The sequence below is a fragment of the Benincasa hispida genome, chromosome 1 (assembly GCF_027475165.1).
Source record: "Benincasa hispida cultivar pf3 chromosome 1, pf3_genome.v1.1, whole genome shotgun sequence".
Lineage (NCBI taxonomy): Eukaryota > Viridiplantae > Streptophyta > Magnoliopsida > Cucurbitales > Cucurbitaceae > Benincasa > Benincasa hispida.
In genome coordinates, this window is record NC_143478.1 from 8,000,117 (window position 1) to 8,024,647 (window position 24,531).

The 24,531-nt window shown below is 39.5% G+C and overlaps 2 long non-coding RNA genes across 2 annotated transcripts; both read left to right on the forward strand.

Annotated features, from left to right (window-relative positions):
- LOC150038208 (uncharacterized) lies at positions 1-5,587 on the forward strand. The gene is made up of 2 exons (XR_016527389.1): positions 1-368; positions 4,906-5,587. It is a non-coding gene; the product is annotated as an uncharacterized LOC150038208 (long non-coding RNA).
- Positions 5,588-22,228: 16,641 nt separating this feature from the next.
- Positions 22,229-23,031, forward strand: LOC120082010 (uncharacterized). Its single transcript, XR_016527388.1, has 2 exons — positions 22,229-22,532; positions 22,594-23,031. It is a non-coding gene; the product is annotated as an uncharacterized LOC120082010 (long non-coding RNA).
- The last annotated feature ends 1,500 nt before the right edge of the window (positions 23,032-24,531 follow it).

Sequence of the window (24,531 nt, forward strand, 5' to 3'; positions counted from 1 at the left end):
TACTCAATAAAGAAGTAACCATCATTTTCTTGCTTTGGCTTTTTGGAAAAGCAAAAACCCTTCCTTCCCAAACATACTCTGTCAATCCACATCCCATTTTCAATATTTGGCATCTCTCTTCTTCCTATGAACAACCTCTTGTACTGATGTAATTCAGCTTTACGTTGGGCAAAATTAAGGGCTGCGAATATCTATAAATCCTTCTCTAATATTCATTGTGTTTATGCAATGGGCATCACAAACTTGATGCAACAAGACCAGGAGAATAATGGGTCCTTTGGAAAATCATTGAAACGGAAGCCACTCGCTGCTCTGCCGCGCTCGTCTCGGCTCCCCGTCTTTCCCCGCTTTGCTCAAATTCGCTTAAGGTAAGCTTTCTTGTAGAATTCCATTGTTTTTCTTTGGGGCATTTCGTCGAACACCTTGTGGAAGTTGAAAATTTCGGTCTGTTTTAGCTTCTGATCTTTCATTTATGGTTTTGATTTGTTTCGTTTCTTTGAATAGCTTCGTTGTTTGTTGAGTTTAGTAGGATGTTGTATTCTTCAAATAACTTTTGTATGTTTCCGAAGAAAATTTTGCCGGTGAACTGAAATTTGATTATTACATTTTGTCTTTTGAACCACAAGTTGTGTACTGTGTGATTGAATTTGAAGAAAGGTTCGTTTGTGACTGAACTCATCACTGGCCTGATGCTAGGTGAAAATGGGTAATTGTTGTTAGGCTCCTATTATGAATACTTATGTGAGTAGTTGGAAGTTCTGTGCATTAGTGCGACATGTCGTATCGGTAGCTATGTTACTGAAGAAGTACAAAGGGGACACAAAAAACTAAGTACAAAGGGGACACAAAAAACCAACTCCAAACAAAAGCAGACATACTAAAATGATACCGACTTTGCAAAATGATTGGAAATTACTAAAGGATGTAACAACCAAAGTCCAAAGAGTGACATGGAATCTAACAAAAGCACGCGCATTCTAGTCTTTGGTTCTCTCCAACCTTTCGGACGCTATTCTTCCTCTCCAACCAAAGCCCCTATCCCCACCATGTGGTTTACCGACCCTTCTTGCGATAAGGCGAGTGAAAACACTCCTTGACCATCAAATACACATCTCTCGATGTAGCTTCATACATCCATTAAGTGTAGGGGTGTTCAAATAATCCGACAATCTGAATAACCCGGACTATCCAACTCAAAATATAAGGGTCAGGTTGGGTTAGAAACTTTATTTGGGTCCTTCCAACCCAATCAACCTGAATTTTCGGGTTGGTTCAAAAAACAAACTCAATCCAACCCAACCAATGTACACCTCTAATTAAATGTCAACTCTGAATTAAGAGAAGATGCAGTGGCATTTTCACTTCAGTAAATTCAAACCAATACTTTGTTGGCAGCCAGTTTCATTTCCATTGAAGATTGGTGGACATGAGATTTATAGTTTAAGCAAAATGGTTCACTTGCCATTTCTCAATAGAAAATTGTTGTGTTTGAATTGTGAATTTGGTAATTTTTTTACTAGCCATATTAGGAATCTGTGTGAAAGTTGACATTTTGTGTATATATATTATTTTTCATCAGGCATTTTATAATCTTTAGGAATCTGTGTTAGTGTGGGATGCCCTTAGAACAAATCCATGGTTCTTTGCTATAGAGATTAGGCGATCCTCTCTTATTATTTGCAACCTTTTTTCTTCTTCAAGTACCAAGATTGGACTACACTCTCTTTTCTTAATGAATTCTATGTATGATTAAAAAGTTTCTAAGTTCTAGTTAAAAGTTTCTAACAAGATGATTTTACTAGAATCTCTGGCCGAAAACATAATCGACTGAAAATTGCATATAGAATCTCAAGTTTTGTAAACGAATAGAAATCTTAATGTTTTGTATATTGCTTCAATCTTCTTTAATCTTTAGTCATGCAACAAAAGAAACTGGGGGATGACATTAAAGCATTGAATAAGAACTAAGAAGATTGTCGGAACCGAAAACACTATAGTAGTTGTGTTGAGATTAATTTAATGTTGCTAAAAAGAAAAAAAATAGCTTCAAATTTATAGTGTCAAATAATATAAATTTTATTGATATTTACCCATGTTGCAAAAAAATTATTTGCAATGACCAAGAATACATATTGACAAGTTTGAGCCAGTGACAAAAATAGCCTTAGCTCCGGCTTAGTTTCTTGTGTATCAGAAAGAAGACAAGGACAAGATCCAAATCTTGTGGAAAATTGACAAAAACCATTAACAAAAAATTATTCACACAAGAAATTTTCCATCAAATTTGATTTGTTTACAACCCCACAAAAAGTTCTCTTCACCAAATTATTTAAAAAAGAAATTCGTCAAGTCCAAAACTTGTATTTCACGAAGTTGTAATTTTGTACACTCTGTCGTAAGAAGATATGTATTTCATTTTTGTATGTATTCTCAATAGTTCACTAATTTCTGAAAAAATTGACAAAACTAAATGACATTTTTGGAATTTAATTTATGCTTACTTTGTTGATTGTTTTTTTAATAATGCCCTACATTTGATATTTATTTATAAATTTATAAAAAAACATTATATATATATATATATCATTTGAAGATACCCGGCCGGGTTTCACTAGGTGGAAAGCAAATGAGTTCAAGTTACCCGGTCAGACTTCACCGGGAACAAAATAAATGTTGGAATAAGTTTGATTCTTGGCCGGGCTTCACCGGGTGACCCAGCCAGACTTCATCGGGTCTTTCTTGGGTCCGGGCCAGGTAGAGTTAACCCTAGCCCGGCCAGGTGCACAAAAAGGAATGATTATGTTTTTTGGCCCGGTGTTCTACCCGGTCGGGTGGACGACCGGGCCAAAAAATAGAATCATTTTTTTTATTTTACTTTTTCTTTAACTACATTATATTAGTACATTTTTTATATAAATTGTATGAAAATGTCTCGTGTTTGGATTTGTTTTGGTGGCGTTTGAAATAAAAGGAAAATGATTACGATGGAGGAGAGTTGTAGGGGTTTGACATTGAGGTTGACACGACCTATAATGAATTCCTGATCGAAGTTTATAGGATAAGTGGTATAATATCAGATGAGTATAATCTTGTTATAAGATGTATACTTCAATTGAGATCCAAAGCCCTTGCATTTGTAATTCGGAATGATGAAGATCTACACACATTCCTTACATGGGAAGAGGTCTCAGTAATACCTCTTTACGTATCCACGCTTTCAAAGTGTTTAACAAATCAAGGATTTCATCCAAAAAATTCATATATTCGACAAATTGAAGAGATCCCTTTAATATCTAGGCCACTACATTGGAAGATGGAGTCAAATAGTCCATTTTCCCCCACATATTTTAACCCATCACTTACTTCGTTGCCTAGTAATTTGGCGACTCATAACTTAGGGGATGATTTAGACCAAGGTCAATATTTCAATGATGGTCTTGGAGGGAGAAAGATGATGGAGAGGAACCAAAGATTAATACCCATCATACACCTCATGTAGAAGAACGAACAATCGAAGACTATGGAGGCTCATCACATGCAACGGGTCGTGACTTGTCACATCCATCTAGTAGCACAATCACCATGCTAGGTCAGTCTTATTCTTCTGAAGATGTGCAAGTTGGTGACATATTTATATCTAAGAAGGATTTAAAGATGCAGTTATCTATGTTAGCAATTAGAGGTAACTTTCAGTTTAGGGTGAAAAAGTTGACCACAACATTATACAAAGTTATATGCTTAGTTGAAGAATGCAAATGGAGACTTCAAGCTGTTAAATTGAAAAATTGTGAAATATTTAAGATCTCTAAGTATGGCAATGTCCACACATGTAGAAATGAAATATTGACTAACGATCATAGACAAGTTTTTAGTTGGGTTCTCGGACATTTAATTTCATCAAAGTTTGGAGATGTTAGTCGTTCATATAGACCGAAGGACATTGTGAAGGATATAAAACAAGAGTATGGTGTGAGTTTAAGTTACGAAAAAACATGGAGGGCAAAGGAAGAAGCGTTAGTGTTTGTTTGAGGGTCATAGAAGAATCGTATAAGAAGTTACCTAAATTTGGTGAAGCCTTACAAATTGAAAATTCTGGTTCAACATTTAAATATGATCTATAGGAAGATAAATATTTCAAGCACGTCTTTATGGCTCTTAGTGCTTCCATTAGAGGGTTTCTGAACTGCATTCGCCCTGTTTTAATTGTAGATGGAACACATTTAATGGGTAAGTATAGTGGTAAACTCCTGCTTGCGACTGGGGTTGATGGAAATAATCAAATATACCCAGTCGCGTTCAGTATATCTGGTGGAGAAACTGATGAATCTTGGGTGTGGTTCCTTCAGCAATTAAGATTGCAATTGGGCAAGTTCATGATTTGGTCATCGTATCAGATAGACACGCTAGCATAAAAAAGGCAATTATCACGGTCTTCCCAAAAGCATTTTATGGTATCTGCATCAATCATTTGAAAGCTAATTTATTAGTTAATTTTAAGAATAAAGATATTTTGGATATTTTCGACAAAGTAGCCAAGACAAGTCGTGAGTCTATGTTCAACTACCATTGGAGTCAATTTGTAGGGTATCCAGGTGCACGCAAATACCTAGAAGATACTGGTCTTGAGTGGTGGGCTAGGGTGTACCAATAGAAGGTACAATCAAATGACAACAAATCTCGCTGAGTGCATAAACGGAGTGTTAAAAGATGCACGACAATTACCAATCACTCATTTGTAGATGATAATGGGCAGAAATGCACGTTATCATAGTACTAAGTTCTTAAACAATTTTGGATTGAATTGATGAAATATGTTAATTTGTGTCCATTAAGCATCAATTTTATAATATTGCGGTCGCATGCGTTCAACACATTAGAACAGTTGATTTTTGTATTTTTGTGCAGAATATGCGTTGACACAATGCAAGAATTGTGATCATAGGAAATCATTGGTCGAGCGCAACTTCACTGCAAGGCTTTGCAATGATCGTACTCGAAAACATTCGTCCGAGAAGGATCGCCACAACTTGGTCAGCGCAATATTGTGGGTGCATTTGGGTGAAAGGCCAATTAAGCACGATGGGACAAAAAGCTGATGACAGTCAAATCCAAATTAAGTTGGCAGCCGATAATGGCCACAAAGTACATTCAGCTTTTCGGTGACAATTATTCGGCGCATCAGTCAGGAATTAAAGCTGTCCCATCTGTACAACCATGTAAGAGAAGCTGCCTTTCACCGTGGATACTCTATAAATACCAAGGGCATTCTTCAGAGAAGGGGTTCACCGTTTTTCCAATCTTTTATTCCACAAGTTCATGCCGCTGCCCATAGTTTTCCTTTTCATTTTAAGGCGCAGCAAGAGAAGAGTGGTGGAGCCAGAGATCGCTCAGGGCAACTCGAGAGAACCTTGAGGCGTAGGAGCAGAGAGCGGGCCGACTCTCGCGAGAGCGAGATTATCATTTTGAGCACGAGTAGAAAAACAATGTAAACGCCTGGCAGCAAAAGATTGCTACTAGGCTCTTTATTCTATACTTGCATTGTTATTTTGTACTTTGTCTTCATATTTATACAATGGAAGTTCTATTTTTATATCTGTTCACTCTCATAATATGCATGAGTAGTTAAACAAGTCGAATGGGTTGAGAAGAACTAAGCTAATATGACCTAGGAAGTTCATTGCTTGCGATTGTCTTGTTTTATGCTGTGCAAAATACCCTTTAGAGTTACTTAAGAGAGAGTCTAAAGAAAGAACCTAATGACTCTAGAGAGCTAGGTTAGAATCTGGACTCGAAAGAGCAAGATTAGACTTGCATAAACAAGAGATAGAGACTTAGAGATAAGCTTTGTTTGTCAACTTGCATCGCATGCATCCTAGAGATAGGAATGATATTATGTGGTCGCCTTATTTGTGTGTGTGTTATCCTGTCATCGCATAAATAAGAATAGAGGCTTATGTGTAGGTCTTATAAACTTATCGCATATATCGCATGCGTTCTAATATTAGAAGCTGTAGCATTCGCGTTGAGAGATGGTTTACTATTGTATGCATGTTGCATGATCGCAAAGCATGAACGCATTCTAGGAAGTGTTAGTCGAAATCCTTCTCAACCTGTTCACCGCATATTCATCGCATCTCCCGTTTATCAACTATTTTCAAACTCCGCCACATTTATTTATTTTTCATCAACGCAAACAACAAACCCAACAATTTATTTATTTATCCGGTTACCGCAAAGTTCTTCACAAAAATTACCAACACAATCTGTTTTCACAAGTCCCTGTGTTCGACCTTGGACGTACCAGGAAACTCAGAGGAATTTACACTTGGATTCTGCTGGGGAAACTTGAGTGCACAACGCAATTTCATCAATGCATATCATCCATATTTCCACTTTATAAAAACCAAGCATCAAGTTTTTTACGCCGTTGCCGGGGATTTCGGCAAAATAAAGTGCTAACGGTAATTTTTTTGATTTCTTTGCAGACTCTCAATCTCTGGAGAATTATGACCCGGAGATTGAGTGGACTTTCAGAAGAAGACTGAGAAATTGCCAACAGAAACCACAATCCGATAAAGAAGAGATGGCGGAGCAGCCTGGAAATGGAGCACCAAATGATAATAATGTCATGGTGAATCAAATTCTGTTGGCAAACGATCGCAATAGGCCCATTAGGGACTATGCATCGCCAAACCTCTATGATTTCTCTCCAGGAATCATGCCCTCGACGGAAGCAGATTCGAAGAAACTGGTGATGCTACAGATGATCCAGACTACAGGTCAATTCAGAGGAAGGCGTGGCGAGGATCCGCACGTCCACCTCCGAAATTTTATGGAAATCTGCAATACTTTTGTGTTCCCAAACATCTCTGCCGAAGAAGTTTGACTAACATTGTTCCCATTTTCTCTTTGTGATCAGGCTAGGAAATGGGCATATTCTCTCGAGCTGGGAGAGATCACTTCTTGGGAACAGGTAGTGGAGAAATTTATGAAGAAGTATTTTCCACCTACCGAGAACGCCAGACGAAGGAAACTAATTACAAATTTTGAACAAGACATGGACGAATCGCTCAGCGATGCTTGGGCGAGGTTTAAGAGGTTGGTCTGGGATTGTCCACATAATGGGTTGCCAGACTGCCTTCAAATGGAGATTTTCTATCATGGTTTGAATCCCGCTTTGCAGATCGCTGCCAATGCGGCAGCCGCTGGTGGTCTGCTTGATAAAATGTATGATGAGGCGAAGAATATCTTGGATCGCATCTCTAAGAACCATGAAGACTAGAGAGAGAGCAACCATAGATTGAGACTCAAAGACACTGACACAAATAATGGTGCTATTGCTTCACTGCAAAACCAGATGACTGCAATGATGAATTTAATCCAAGGAATTGCGATCAGCAGCCCAACACTGCAAACTAGGCTAATCAACGCAATCAGTCAAAACACTGCAAGGTGTGTGACTTGCAGTGATGGGCATGCGATGGAAGATTGCGCGCAAAATCCACAATCTGTATACTTTGTAAAGAATAACCCTTATTCGAATACTTATAACCCCGGGTGGAGAAACCACCCCAATTTTTCTTGGAAGAATCAACAATAAAATTTCCAACCTGTGGCGCAAAAAGAAGGGCCACAAGGATTCTTTCCACGCAACAACGGTCAAACGAGCAATAACGCAAGTAGCTTACAACAATCACCACAATCCTCTTCTTCGGAGAGCCTATTGAAGCAATACATAGAGAAAAACGAAACTGTGCTTCAAAGTCAGGCTACGTCCATCCGCAATCTTAAATTACAGATCGGCCAGATTGCGAGTGAGCTGAAGAGTAGACCGTAAGGGGCTTTGCCAAGTTCAACCGATCTTCCACGCAACCTGAGGGGATTAGGTAAATAGCAATGTCAGGTTGTGACATTGCGCAGTGGGAAGACTGTGGAGGAAAAAAAGAAGGAGCTTATTAGAACAATTTCCATTGTGGCTGAACCTGAGATTGCGGTGACGTAAGAAGAGGAAAGGGAAAAAGAAGCAGTAGAACCGGAGGTTGCGTCGACCTCAAAGCCAATTGAAACGGAAACCGTGAAAGTTCAGTTACCCCATTTCCCACAGAGACTAAGGAAGAAAAAGAACGAAGAGGTACAGTACCGTACCAACGCTTCTTATCTATGTTAAAACAATTACATGTTAACATTCCTTTCAGTGAAGCGATTGAGGAAATGCCTACCTACGCCAAGTTTCTGAAGGATATGGTAACTAAGAAGAGGGGAGCTAGAAAATTTGCCATGGTGGCGTTAACCAAAGTTCCAAATCAATAATTCCACCGAAGATGAGCGATCCTGGGAGCTTTACTATTCCTTGCTCCATAGGAGGATTGTACATCGGGCAAGCACTGTGTGACTTGGGAGCTAGCATAAATTTGATGCCTCTGTCAATCTTTAGACAATTGAATGTGGGGTAACTTGTGCCCACATCAATTAATCTCTAATTGGCCGCCAGATCTCTGGTTCATCCAGAAGGAAAGGTGAAGGATGTGCTGATAACAATTTACAAATTTATCTTGCCAGCTGACTTCATCATTTTAGACTATGAGGTTGACAAAGATGTGCCCATCATTCTAGGGCGACCTTTTCGGGTCGTGCTCAAATTAAAAGATGCGCTGATTACTGCACCTGTATTGATTGCGCCGGACTGGACACTGCTGTTTGAAATCATGTGCGACGCAAGTGGGTATGCGATGGGAGCAGCTTTAGCGCAAAAGAGAAAAACAATTTTGCATCCTATCGCATATGCGAGTAAAACATTAAACCCTGCTCAAACAAATTATACCACCACAGAGAAAGAGCTCCTGGTAGTGATTTTTGCGTTGGAAAAATTTCGGGCATATCTGTTGGGAACCAAGGTGCTCATCCACACTGATCACTCGGCGATCAAATACTTAATGACAAAGAAGGACGCAAAGCCAAGGTTGATCAGATGAGTTCTCCTCCTTCAAGAATTTGATATAGAAATAATAAACCGGAAAGGGACAGAGAATCCAGTTGCGGATCACTTATCTAGACTGAAAAATCCGGAGGTTGACCGCAATGAGTTTGAGTTGAGTGTCGTATTCCCAGATGAGCAACTGTTCCACATAGAGGAATTGTCCTGGTATGCTGACATAGTCAATTATTTGGTTTGTGAGCAATTTCCTGAAGATTACACCTACCATCAACAGAAGAAGCTCAAGAATGAATGCAGACACTATTATTGGGATGAGCTAAATCTGTATAAAAGAGATGCAGACCAGATTATTCGATTATGCGTATCAAATGCTACTCAACAATACATATTGTCACAATGCCACGACTTACCATATGGTGGGCACTTTGAAGGGCAACGCACTACAACCAAAGTTTTGCAAAGTGGATTCTTTTGGCCTACATTATTCAAGGATGCAGCAATGAAATGTGATCGATGCCAACGTACGATAACATTTCATGGAAAAACACAATGCAAATGAACACTATCTTGGAGCATGAGTTATTCGACGTATGGGGGATTGATTTCATGGGGCCATTCCCTCCCTCGAATGGTAAGCATTACATTTTATTGCCCGTCGATTATGTCTCCAAGTGGGTAGAGGCAGTAGCATGCGTTGCAAGTGATGTGGCGGTAGTCTCCCAGTCCTTGAAGAAAAATATTTTCACTCGTTTTGGCACTCCTCGTACCATCATAAGTGATGCATGATCCCACTTTGTCAATCACAATATCAAGGAGCTGCTGCGCAAGTACAATATCCTCCACAAAGTGGCCACCGCATACCATCCGCAAACAAATGGTCAGGCTGAAGTGTCCAATCGAGAAGTTAAGCTGATACTTGAGAAGGTAGTAAGACCTTCATGGAAGGATTGGGCAACAAAGTTTGACGATACGTTGTGGGCATACCAGACTGCATTTAAAACACCAATAGGTATGTCCCCATATGCGTTGGTATTTGGCAAGACGTGTCATTTGCCTTTGGAGCTGGAATATAAGGCACTGTAGGCGGTAAGGAAGCTGAATTTTGATTTGAAGAAAGCAGGAGAAGCGCGAAAAATGCAACTGATCGAGCTAGAAGAATGAAGGAACAACGCATATGAAAATGCGAAGATTTATAAAGAGTGCACCAAGCGCTGACATGACAAACGCATATGCGGTAAGAACCTCCAAGTTAGGCAAAAGGTCTTACTCTTCAACTCACGTCTGCAGCTCTTCCTGGGAAAACTAAAGTCACGTTGGTCCGGACCGTTCATAATTGGACAAGAATTTTCACATGGCGCGGTTGAATTATCAAATGATGACGGAACCAACATATTCAAAGTCAATGGGCAGACAGTAAAGGCATATCATGGAGAAGGCTGGCATCGCTAAGTCGACTTCGTGGAACTAAAGAACTTTGAATAAAGAAGGAAGTAGGTGGTCCTTACGTTATCAAATGATCGCAATCTATCAGGGACGCAAGTTTTGGGAAGCATCAACTCTTCAATTCTTCTCCACTACTCGGAATTCACTATATCTTTTCAATCTATCCTTATTTTACTATCACTATCTTTATTTCTACACAAAAAAAAAAAAAAATGGAGATTGTGATGGTGAGTTTTGTTTTGTTTAAAATAATTTGACCATCTATCTGTTTGTTTCTTACAACGATCGAGGCGCTGGATTGCGGAGATGATACGCGAAAAAGCCTCTTACCTGACTCCATCACCGCAATCTAAAGAAGAGAGATCGCCGCAAAGATGGATGCGTCAATACACAATGTGGGCGACAACGCAAAATTTGGGGGTGTATTCTTCCTTATCTTTATTTCAAATTTTGCACTATCACATTGCATTTTAGCTTTCACAGTTTTATCACCGCATCCTCTTTGATTACCGCAATCATTTGACGTAGATAAATTTAGTAGGTTATCGCATAATGTTTCTTTGTCAAGTATGATTTCAATGATGAAAAATATGCTTATATTTCTTTTGTATATACTAAAGTCAACTTAATCTTAAGATAGTCATCTCATAAAATATTTTTAGAAGTTAGGGGTTTGCTAGCTTTCTTTCAAACTCTCTTTACAACGCATTCTAAGAACATCGCTGGACTTATTTTAATCTTTTAGCAATGAGGACATTGCCGCATCTTAAATTTGGGGGTGAGGTATTTATTTTCGACCTTGCCATTTCAAAAAAAAAAAAAAAAAGTTTGAGAATAACAACTTCACTGTCAACGTAATGGGAAACCCATGTTGATAAGAGTTCAGTTGTTAAAGGCACTTACCCGTAGTTGGATGTCCGCATGAAACACGTGGGGGCAAGCCAACACGAAAGTAAGTCACTAGGATCAATGCATAAATAAATGACCGTAAACTCCACTGCTAAATAGGTATAAGTTTAGTCTGAGAAAGAGTGGATTGCTCGTAGTTGGATGTCCGCATGACACCCGTGGGGGCAAGCCAAAACGAAGGCAAGACACTTGGATCAGCGCAAGGTCAGAAAAAAATATCAATGAAGAAAATTTTTATGTGCAAGGATAAAATCATTTGACACCTCGATAGAAAATTTTCTTTTTGAAATAAATCATGCGATGTTCCGGAATTTAGTCAAGTTATTTTGAAAGGTAAGTTTGCAGTCCCTAGGATTTGAACGAAGTATTCTTGAGAAATCTAGGAAAAGAACATTACGATTGACTTGCTAAAGGAATCTTTAGCTGATGCTTGAGGATAAACATTGTTTAAATTTGAGGGTGTGTAAACGGGCAGAAATGCACGTTATCATAGTACTAAGTTCTTAAATAATGTTGGATTGCGTTGATGAAATATGTTAATTTGCGGTCATTAAGCATCAATTTCATAATATTGCGGTCGCATGCGTTCATCGCATTAGAACAGTTGATTTTTTTTATTTTTGTGCAAAATATGCATTGACGCAATGTAAGAATTGCGATCATAGGAAATCATTGGTCGAGCGCAACTTCACCGCAAGGCTTTGTGATGATCGTGCTCGCAAACATTTGTCCAAGAAGGATCGCTGCAACTTGGTCAGCGCAATATGGTGGGCGCATCTGGGTGAAAGGCCAATTAAGTGCGATGGGACAGAAAACTGATGACAGTCAAATCCAAATTAAGTTGACAGCTGATAACGGTCACAATGTACATTCAGCTTTTTGGTGACCATTATTCGGCGCATCAGTCAGGAATTAAAGCTGTCCTATCTGTACAACTATGAAAGAGAAGCTGCCTTTCACCGTGGATTCTCTATAAATACCAAGGGTATTCTTCAGAGAAAGGGTTCACTGTTTTTACAATCTTTTGTTCCATAAGTTCACGCCGTTGTCCATAGTTTTCCTTTTCATTTTAAGGCGGAGTAAGAGAAGAGTGGTGGTGCCGGAGATCGCTCAGGGCAACTCGAGAGAGAACCTTAAGGCGTAGGAGCAGATGGAGGTTTGGGAGGCCGCCTTTTCGGAGTGGAAACAATCATCGGCCTTCGTCGATGTTGAAACATTGTCTCCAAAAAAAGTTTCAAGAGTAGGTCGCCCATGAACAACAAGATTTCCTTCTGTAGGTGAATTTCGTCAAGTCCACAGGTGTTCTAGATGTGGGCAATAGGGTCACAACAAAACGACATGCAATCAACCTTTTAATAATGTCAAGTGATGTATGGATTTTTTTTTTTAATTTTGCATGATATTTTTGTGAATTTGGATGATATTTTGCAATCATTAGTATATATTTGATTTTTTTTTGCATGCGCCCAACCGAGAAGTGGTATATATTAATGTTTTTTTTTTCATGCATCTGACTGGGAATTGGTATATATTTGTGGTTTTTTTGCGTGCGCCCGATCGGGAATTGGCGCCAATTTGCATGATCCGATCGGGAATTGATATATATTTGTGGTTTTCTTGCATGCGCTCGACCGGGAATTGGCGCCAATTTACATGCGCCCAATCGGGAATAGGTATATATTTGTTTTTTGTTTCATGCACCCGATCGAGAATTGACTTTTATTTGCATATGATCGGTCGGGAATTGACTCTTATTTGCATGTGTCCGACCGGAATTGGCGCCAATTTGCATGCGTCCGCCCGGGAATTGGTATATATTTTTTGTTTTTTGCATGCACCCGACCGGGAATTGACTCTTATTTTCATGCGCCTGACCGGGAATTGGTATATATTTATGATTTTTTGCATGTGTCTGGTCGGGAATTGGCGTCAATTTACATGCGCCCAGCCGGGAATTGGTATATATTTGTTTTTTGCTTCATGCGCTTGGTCGAGTATTAACTCTTATTTGGATGTGCCCGACTATGAATTGACTATTATTGCATGTGCCCGGTCGGGAATTGGTGCCAATTTGTATGTGCACGGTCGGGAATTGGTATATATTTGTGTTTTGTTTCATGTGCCCGGTCGGGAATTGGCTCTTATTTGCACGTACCCGGACGGGAATTGACTCTTATTTGCACGTGTCCGACTGGGAATTTGTGCCAATTTGCATGCGTTCGGCCGGATATTAGTATATATTTGTTATTTTTTTCATGCGTCCGACTGGGAATTGGTTCTTATTTGCATGTGTCGGGTCGGAAATTGGTATACTTTGATGATTTTTTCGACTAGCAAACCACTACCAACTATAAATTTTCATTCATCACTTCAACCATTAATTACAAAAAAGTTTACAAAGTTCTAAAATAATGCTCTGTTTGTCCAAATCTGAATGGCATATTGTCTACGGAAATATTGCATTCTATCTTGTGTTAAGGTGTCCATTTTGGATCCTGTTACATCATATTCGAAAAATTTACATGTGAACATACCACAGTCATCACTCTCATGTTGTTGAAGCACGAAACTATCTCGGCGTAGAGTCCAACGATCAACTAGAAGATTATGAGACTCCATTACCGCACTAGCAATAAGTAGATCGGGAAAATTCTCGCACACTGATCTCATTTCACGTTCCAAGTCTGCATTCGAATGTAATGTGATTAGTGAATCGTACACGATTAATTCTCTGACCTGGAAGTCCGCACAAACAAGCACCCAATGCATCCCATAGAGGTTGAAAGGCATGTAAACAACATCGACGTTGCTCCAAGGTACATCGTAGTCAGTGTGTTTATGGTGAACGTATGTTCATCGCCTTACTCCAATCGATAGTATGACGATCACATCTTAGGAAGTTCTAAAGCAATGAGAAAATCAAACAAGATTGAGTGCATGCACCTATGGACTAATGTATAGCGTAACTACAATGTCAGATAATGTACCGTAACTACAATATCAGCTATGGTAAATTTTCGACAACACGAGTTCAGTGGGGCTTGCGTTTTCGTCTTTATGAACATAAACAACGTGTCTATTACCTGCACGATAAGAGTGTTTAATTAAATAGGGACACATATACACACACGAGAATCTTTATTAAAGGTTATGTACCTCGTCATTCATCCATTCGAACGGTGTTAACAGACTATTAAACCATTTTTTTATCCATTTAAGCATATGCATTCCTTCGAATCATCGCAACAGGGCCTACGTTGTCCATCCACTTTTGAAATTTAATGTTAAGATCTTCAGGTATGTCAACGAGGGCATTGTACTTCTGTTGCATTTTTTGCCTTTTCCCATACTTCCTTGTGTCCTTCCACAATGTAGTTAATTTCCAAGAAATTTTCCTCATTCGACCATCGCGACCTTCTATTACATTTACATTTTTCGTGTCTTGTGAACTTATAGCGACAACTTACACAATAAAATTTGTAGTGAACTTATAAGAATAGTGTTGTTTGATCCATCGAAAAATTCTTGTGAACTTATAGATGATGGCTATACTTCTATGTCAATTATAGAGTTATTCAATCAAATAAATAATAAAATTTCAATTATTATTTATAATTACAATAATAGGAGGACAAAGACGATAAGAACAGACTATATAGGAAAAACAATTATTATTCAAAATTTCATACAAATAGGAAGACATAGATGATAAAAACAGACAACAAGGGACATGGCGATATATCCTAAATTCTGAACGACAATATTACATCAACAATTTTGGTTGTTAACTTCTCAATAAGGTCATACCTCATCCTTTCGTCCATCAATGTCGGACCCTTCACCTATAACATCGCCATTTGGAACCGCTGTAGGTACAATATCACCACCTACAACACCTACAACTCCAGGAGAATGACCATCCTTATCACCATCGTTTGTCACAGCATGATCATGCGTACCTTCATGGTCCCCACCTTTAGTGCAATCAATGTCTTTTCCTTGCATGCTTAGTTATGTAGAGAACAGATAAGAAGGATCATAATGGTATATCCTTACTTTTGATAATCGTCGCAAGTACTTCTTAATGCTTTTTAGGTCACGTTCCAAACTTTCCACGTGACGATCAAGACGTTTGACTAGCTTAATCAGTTTGTGGTACTTCTTCCGTTTCTTATTGGTCTTTCTGTCATGCCTTTGTTGATTATCACTGTCATCAACCTCTATAGTGTTCGAAGGTCCAACAACATCGCCATCATTTCTGGGTAGAGGTAGTTCTAGTTGTATAGGTGGTGCAGATGGTGCAAGTGGAGGGATGGGCGGCTCCATAACATGATTCATAAATTGAATCTCTTCCTTAGAAGGAACGAGTTGCAATGTAATCCTTACCTACAAAAAATTATAATCATGAATAACCCAAAAAACTTAAAAAGGAACATATTGCATCTCACTCGAAGATTTCATATCTAATCACTCCATATGGAGGAGAATGTGAGCACAACCATCTCAAAATGTGTGGTATCGTATTGTTATTCAATCTGTTTGCAATGCGTCCGGATAATATTGAAATCGTTTTATATCCCTATACCTATATGAAATGTACGTGTATATCAGTAGTGTACTTTTATGAATATTCATTAAATCAAATTAATTAAGTTACTTTAAAAGCATGGGAAAACCCGTAAAGATTGTACATTTGTTGTTTTCCATCTGCATTACCCTTATACGCATGTGCTTTATCTTTCAATCCTTGTTTGAATCGTTTAATTGTATTCGCAAAAATTTTCTTTCTCCAGTCCTCATTATAAAATCTATTCCAATCATCTTGCTAAATTTTCAAAATCCATTTCAAACTCAATAAAATAAAACAATGTAATTTTCACTGCATCAAAATCGTTTTCAAACTCAAGTCTTGGAAAAATAGAGTCCAACTCGTATGCCTTCATGCCCTCATTATCGTTTAGATACTTAGTTCTAAGTCTAACAAAAGAATTTTCTCCCCTCACAGTTCTAGTTTGATGTTTTAGTCTTGTAATAAGGTTAAACTCTACTTGGCTGAAGGATACCTTATTCCCCATAAGATTAAAGCTAATAACATCCCTTCTAGGTTCCTCTACCTCTCAAAGAAAAATATAATGAATTAGTGGTCCATTGAAGATGATGTTTGTGTCAAGGAGAGGATCAAAACATATTTGTCTAAACATGGCTAATTGTGTCGGAGTTAGTTTTTTCTTAATTTTAGGGATAGCCTTTTCTATATGGGCACAATATGAAATGGCTGCAGGAAAATGATCATTAGAATAAACCTTAATATCTAGTTTCATTATAACCTATATTTTTCATGAAATAGATAAATTAAAAGACAACACATCAATGCATCAAAGTGCTTAAAAAGAAAAAAATTATATATAAATATAAAGAAAAAAAATTGGCTCAGCCCCATACCCAGTCGGTACGGGACTGGGCCAAAAACCAGTAGCTCTAGTCTACCCCTACCTGGTCTCGTTTGCCCCCTTCCTGGTCCAGTCCACTCGCGCCCTTTCGCTTCTAGATTTTGGCCCGGGCCCAAGACCGGGCCAAAATTCTGTAGCGACGGGTGAAACTCCCCGCTCGGCCGTACCCTTCCCAATCCCAGACCCAGTCGGGTGCCCCCTGCCTCTACCTAGTCCCGGTCGAGTCTATGCGTTCCCCTCCCCTTTTCGTACTCGGCCAAATACCAATCTTCCCCAATCTTTCTACCCCTACCCCTACCCCTACCTGGTTTTGCTCTCTTCCCCCTCGTCTTTTCCTCTCTTTCCCGCCCATACCCGGTTGAAATGTACATGGGCCCAGTCGGTTTAGCACCAGGCGCCAATCTTCCATAAATCTTCCCCAATTTTCCCCGCCCGATCACATACTCGGTCACCCTCATATGAAGCCCGACCGGGTAAGACCATTTTCCGGAAACTTATTTTTAGGCCCCAAAATTGTTCAGAAAAGGTTGAACATGATATTTTTAGGAAAAAAATTAATATTCAACATAGATCTAACATAGATTTAAAACAATCATTTTATAGCATCTAAGATAAACTAACATTGAGCGAAAAAAATGAAAATCCATACCTGATTAGATGAAAAATCTCAAATAATCTTCAATGAAAAGGAAAGTGGCAAGGGAAATCGAGACAAATGGAGTGAGGTTGAGGAAATGGTAGGGGGAAATGGAGGGGAAAATGGCGAGGGAAATTGTGAGAGTGAGGTTTGGAGTGACTTTTGAAATGTGAAGGGCATTATAGTAATTTTACTTAGTTTTCAAAATTGTGGAGGTAAAAAAAACAATCTTTTTAAAAAGGGTTTAAATTTCAAAATTAAAACTTCAAAAAGAGCAATTGACAGAAATAGTCTTTTTGAAGTTTTAGTTTTCAAATTTAGAACATTTTAAAAAGAATAACTTTTTGACCCCCACAATTTTGAAAACTAAATAAAATTACTGTAATATCCCCACAATTTTTCAGTACATGAAGTGCCCAGAAGAGCTAAAGTTACAGTGTGCTACCTTTGTTCTTGTCGATAATGCTAACCGCTGGTGGCACTTTGCTGAAAGGATTATAGAAGCTAGTGGGGGCCAAGCAACGTGAGATTAGTTCAAAGAGCGATTTTACGAGAAATACTTCTCTACTCACGTGAGGTACAACAAGTAGGTTGAGTTTATGAATATGAAGCAGGGGACCATAAAAGTAGAAGAGTACGAGGAAGAGTTTGACAGATTGTCTTGCTTTGCCCCTGATCTGGTGTCTACTGAAGGAAAGAGGTTTGAAAGATTTGTGTAGGGACTTCGGGATAGAGTGCGATGTATTGTGCAAGCTCTTGAGCCTCCCACCTATGCAACAACATTCCGAGCGGCAACACGTGTGGGCTGTCCCTCAGGAGCAGTCTAGAGGGATAGACGGTGTGCAAGTCGTGTGGAAAGTGTCATTGAGGACACTATCTGATTGGCATGGGGACTTGCTTTAGATGTAAGCAGGCAGGGTATATGGCGAACCAATGCCCTAGTAGTGGTTTTAGGAGTGTAGAGGGTCAGCCCCCAAGTTCGCATCAAGGTAGTTCAAATTGATAGCAGCAGCAGGGTCGGGTCTATGCCACCAATTGTCGAAAAGCTGAGTAGTCTAGAACAGTAGTGACAGATACGCTTTCAATCTTGGGGCACTATACTTTGGTGTTATTTGACTCTGGTTCATCTCACTCTTTCATTTCATCGTTGTTCGTAAAGCATGCTATGCCAGTTTTATAACCCTTAGGTTATGTTTTATCAGTGTTTACTTCGTCAGGAGAAATTATGATAGCAAGCGGAAAGATAAAAGCTTGTGAGTTGGAAATAGCGAACTGCACCCTTGATGTTACCCTAATAGTGTTAGACATGCATGACTTTCATGTAATTCTATGCATGGATTGGTTGGCTGCCAATCATATCAGTATAGATTATTCTTGTAAGGAGGTGATTTTTACCCCCCCTAGGGGAGCTAGTTTTAAGTTCAAGGGGGCCAAGACTGTAGTCTTGCCCAAGGTGATTTTAGCTGTGAAGGCTAAGAGGTTGATTAACCAAGGTACCTGGAGTATCTTGGCTAGCGTAGTTGACACCAGGGAAACTGAGATTGCTTTAACCTCAGAACCAGTTGTGAGAGAATATCCTGATGTGTTTCCAGAAGAACTTCCAGGTTTTCCTCCACCCAGGGAGATTGATTTTGCAATCGAGTTGGAGCCAGGCACTATTCCCATATCCAAAGCTCCGTACAGAATGGCTCCGACCGAATTGAAAAAACTGAAGGTCTAGTTGCAGGAACTATTTGATAAAGGGTTCATACGGCCAGTGTATCTCCTTGGGGTGCACTGATGTTATTCGTAAAGAAAAAGGATGGATCGTTACGCTTATGCATAGACTATAGGGAGTTGAATAAAGTAACCATCAAGAATAAGTACCCGCTTTCCAGGATTGATGATCTGTTTGACCAGTTATAGGGAGCTACTATATTTTCCAAGATTGACCTACGGTTAGGTTACCACCAACTGAGGATAAAGGACAATGATATCCCGAAGATAGCGTTCTGATCTAGATATGGACATTTCGAGTTCATTGTAATGTTGTTTGGTTTAACCAATGCTCTAGCGGTGTTCATGAACTTGATGAACAGGGTGTTCAGTGATTTCCTTGACACCTTTGTAATTGTTTTCATTGATGACATCTTGGTCTATTCCAAGACAGAGGCGGAACACGAGGAACATCTTCGAAAAGTTTGAGGAATGTTGAGGGAGAACAAACTGTGTGCAAAATTTCCAAAGTGTGAGTTCTGGCTATGTAAGGTGTCCTTTCTTAGGCACGTGGTGTCGAAGGACGGGGTTTCAGTGGATCCAACAAAGATTGAGGGCGTTACAAATTGGCCCCGCCCTTACAACAATCAGCAAGGTGCGTTGTTTTCTTGGGTTGGCTGGGTACTATCCTAGGTTTATAGAGAACTTCTCTAACATGGCCACACCATTGACCCAGTTAACCAGAAAGGGAGCTTCATTTGTTTGGAGCAAAGCTTGTGAGGACAGTTTTCAGAATCTCAAATAGAAGTTGGTTTCAGCACCGGTTCTCACAGTACCTGATGGCTCCGGGAGTTTTATGGTCTACAGTGATGCTTCTAAGAAAGGTTTGGGTTGTGTACTTATGCAGCACGATAGAGTGGTTGCCTATGCCTCCCACCAATTGAAAACTATGAGTGAAACTATCCTACTCATAACTTGGAATTGGCAGCGGTGGGTTTTACCCTGAAGATCTGGAGGCATCATTTGTATGGGGAAAGGATCCAAATTTTCACCAACCACAAGAGTCTGAAATAATTCTTCACCCAGAAGGAGTAAAACATGAGGCAACACAGGTGGCTCGAATTAGTAAAGGATTACGACTGCGAGATTTTTACCACCCAATTAAGGTGAATGTGGTGGCCGATGCCCTAAGCAGGAAGACTGCTCATTCGGCTGCCTTGATCACTAAGCAGGTTCGATTGCGTGATGACCTGAAGCGGGCGGAGACTGCAATGGCAGTGGGGGAAGTTACCCGCAGTTAGCCCAGTTGACGGTATGACTGACCTTGAGGCAGAGGATTATTGATGCGCAACGGGGTGATTCAGACCTTGTTTAGAAATTTCATCAGGTAAGGTCAGGCCAAGTCAGTGAATTTGTCGTATCCTTGGACCAGGGCCTTTTGTATCAGGAACGGTTGTGCGTACCTGCAGATGATGGCCTAAAGGAAGAATTGTTGGCAGAAGCTCACAACTCCCCATTTGATACATCCAGGCAGTACCAAAATGTACCAAGATTTGAAGCAATATTACTGGTGGTCCGATATGAAAAGGGAGATAACTGACTATGTTAGCAAATGTTTAGTCTGTCAGCAGGTGAAGGCCCCAAGGCAGAAGCCAGCGGGCTTACTACAACCATTAGATGTGCCAGAATGGAAGTGGGAGAGCGTGTCTATGGATTTCATTACGGGTTTGCCTAGGACAACGAAAGGCTTCTTAGTGATTTGGGTTGTGATAGACAGGCTCACCAAGGTAGCGCATTTTATTACAAGGAAGCCCATGTACGCGGTGAGTAAGTGGACTCAGCTATACATGAAGGAGATGGTAAGGTTGCATGGTGTACCGGTGTCAATTGTGTCCGACAGGGACCTTCGTTTTACCTCCATTTTTTGGAAGAGTCTTCAAGCAGCCTTGGGGACACGGTTAAACTTCAGTACAACCTTCCACCCTTAGATGGATGGGCAAATAGAATGCTTGAATTAGACGTTAGAGGATATGTTGCATGCTTATACGTCGGAGATTTCAGGGAGTTGGGACTCCCACTTGGATTTGGCAGAGTTTGCTTATAAGAATAGCTATCAGACTACCATTGGCATGTAACCATTTGAAGCTTTATACGAAAAAGGTTGCAGGTCTCCTGTTTGCTGGGGGAGGTTAGTAAGAGAAAACTGGTGGGAACTGAGCTAGTGGAGATGACAAATGAAGCCATGCAAAAGATCAGGGCTTGAATCTAGCAGTGCAGAGTAGACAGAAAAGTTACGTTGATGTTAGGCGTAAAAAGCTTGAGTTCGAGGTAGGTGATAAAGTGTTCCTAAAAGTAACACCTATGAAGGGTGTTCTGAGGTTTGGAAGGAAAGGAAAGTTGAGTCCACGCTTCGTTGGGCCGTTCGAGATCCTATAATGAATGGGTCCTATGGCTTATTGTCTGGCCTTACCACCCTCTTTCTGCAGTCCATAATGTCTTTCATGTCTCTATGTTGAGGAAGTACTTAACGGATCCATCTCATGTGGTGGACGTTGAGTCCTTGCAGTTGAATGAAAACTTAAGTTATGAAGAGAAGTCTGCCAGATTGTTTAAAAGGAAGTGAAAGTTTTATGCAACAGGGAGGTGCTACTGGTGAAGGTTCTGTGACAGAATCATCAGTTTGAGGAAGCAACCTGGGAGCGAGAAGATGAGGTGAGAGCACTAGGGCTTTTTTGAGATTAGAACTTTCGAGGACAAAAGTTTCTTAAGGGGAAGAATGTAACGCCCCAAATTGTTTTTAGGTAAAACTTTGTTAAATTATTTGGGGTTTATGTTGGTTGAGGTTGGATTTTTTTAAACATCTTTAATTGAGATCCTTTTTATTGGAACAGATAAGTAAGGAATCAAATTTATGTGGTTGAGATTCAATGTCCTTTAGATTTGTTTTATTCAAATTTTGGGGAATTAGGATTAAAAGAGTGAAATTATATATATATATATATATATATTATTAATTAGGGTTTTTGTTGATTTAAAAAGGGGAATTAATGGCCTTGGGAAGTGTACATTAGAGAAAAAAACCAAGAAAAGGAAAAAAGGGGAAAACCCTTTCTTCCCCCTAGCAGCACGAGAACCCCTCCCTTCCGCGCGCCGCCCCCCCGCCCCCCCCCCCCCCCCCCCCCCCCCCAAAAAAAGCTCTCTCTTCTTCCAGTCGCGCAAGGAGCCGCTGCCTAGCGATAGCTGCTGCCGACCGCACACCGAAAGGCATCGCCGTTGAGTCACGTCCCAGCTAGCCGTCGCCCAGTGCCACGCCTCCTCGTCTTCAGCCCCCAACCGCGCGACTCTGTAGTCCGCCCATCTACGTCGACATGTCAGCCACGCCATCCGACCCGGTCCATCCTGCATTTCCTCTCTGGCGTCGCTCCTCCTCAGCTCTGCCAGTCTTCGGATTCTGGTATTCGGGGTAATTTCGGGTTCTGTTGGTATGCCTATTGTCATTGGTACCAAAGCTAATTTACCCATAGAATTTTGTGGTTGAATTCAGAAACCCTTGATGGTGAAGAAAGTTTCCAAACTGAGTGAAGGTTCGTTTGGGGCATTTCGATACCCTTAGGCTAAGTGGATGCAGTTTCAATGCAGTTGTGGGATGGGTTGTGCTGCTATGATTTGTTTCAAACCATTGATATTGTTGTATGGGTAGGTCAGATTGCTCATTTGAAGTGTTGGGAGATCATTTCGAGTGTGTGGTTTTCGTTGCTGTCGTGCTTGTATTGAACCGTTAGTATGAGATATCTTGATATGCCTGTTGGTTAGTTGAAAATTTTGGAAGCTCATGCATATGTCATGGAATGTTCCTATGATATGTTCTAGGAGGGTTTGATGGATTGGTAAATTGTGAACATGATTTATGACCTTGGTTGTATGCTTATGTTTGTATGAGATTGTAGTGACTGTTAGCTGTAGTGACTGTTAGCACAGCACACATAGCATGTTGTGAGTTTTCGGGCCCACACATTATGCTTATATATGGTGTCCCCTTCGGACCACCACTTATGTTTATAATTGTGCCCTCCGGAATCACTATTTATGAAAGCATGCCTTCAATGGGATGCTATTGTGCACTTGTGTCCCGATGGGAAGGCTAACAAATCATGGAGTGGGCCTTGTAGTGGGTTGCTTAAACCTTTGAACATTCCTTGACTTCATTTATTGATTCATTTAATTGTTATTTATTTTAAAGTTGGGTCAAGAGTACCTCGAACGGTAAATTGTTATTTTTTTTTTTTTAGGAATTCTCTTCCTTATTTATTTGAGCTTTATTTAATGAAATAAAATTTTTATCTCTTTTATTTAAATATTCTTCGAGAAATGTATTGTCAAGCATATGTATGCATAGATTAGGGTCCTAGAAACATACAAGAAATTAGGGTCCTAGAAACATACTAGAAATTAGGATCGTTACACATAAGTTGTGAAAATGATGGAGATCAAGGCCTGACATTATGGAAAATGCGCAGCAGAGAGGAAGAAAGAAAGACCAATATTAAAAATAAATAAATAAATAAGAAAAAGTAATAACGGGTCTATGTTTTAGGGTGGGAAGAGGGCAATTGGATAAAATTGAAAAATATAGAGTGTGGAAGGGAAATTAAGTTGAAACGATGAGATTCATCGCGAAGACCGCGACTTCCAACTAATCAATTTGATGAAAAACAAGAAAAAAAAATCCTAAACCCTAACAGAAGTGCATTAAGAATGGTTAATATTTTTTGAAAAATTAAGGGTGAGTTTTTTTAAAAAAATGGAAGATTACATTGATTTGATATTGTCATGGAAAAAATATTAAAATAAAATATTTAAAATATGGTTGAGTTGTATATACAAGATAAAAGAAAAACATCTCTAACTTTAAAATTAAATATTGATAAGGGTTGGACCCAATTAAAAAATGTCCTGCACTTAATCCCTACACATTGTTGCATAAAAATTCTTGGATTGTAGCCAACTTAATTCAACTGCAGCCTAATGCTGCATCCAATAAAAATGTGTCATGTGTCACTTTTTCATTTTTTATTTTAAAAATGATGATGATTATTATTTTTTTTTTTATGAAAGAGATGGGAGCATGTATTAGGTGCGAAGTCCCCATTCAACTAATGTTGTACTAATAAAAAATGATTTTTTTAATTGTTTGTGTATAAAAGAGAAAACTATGCCTAATCACTTCTAATTGCTGAACAAAAATACTTGGATGTAGCCAAGTTGTACCCATCTATTTTGTAGCCCCAAGCTACACCCAACATATCGTACTAGATGACACTTTTTATATATTTATTTTTTCTATGTGTATAAAAGAGAAGGGAAGCATGTATTAGGTGCAACCAAACTTGCACTAATAAGTTTCCTTGCTGAAGGAAAATACTTAGATACAGTTGGGCTATATCTAATAAAAATGTGTCAAC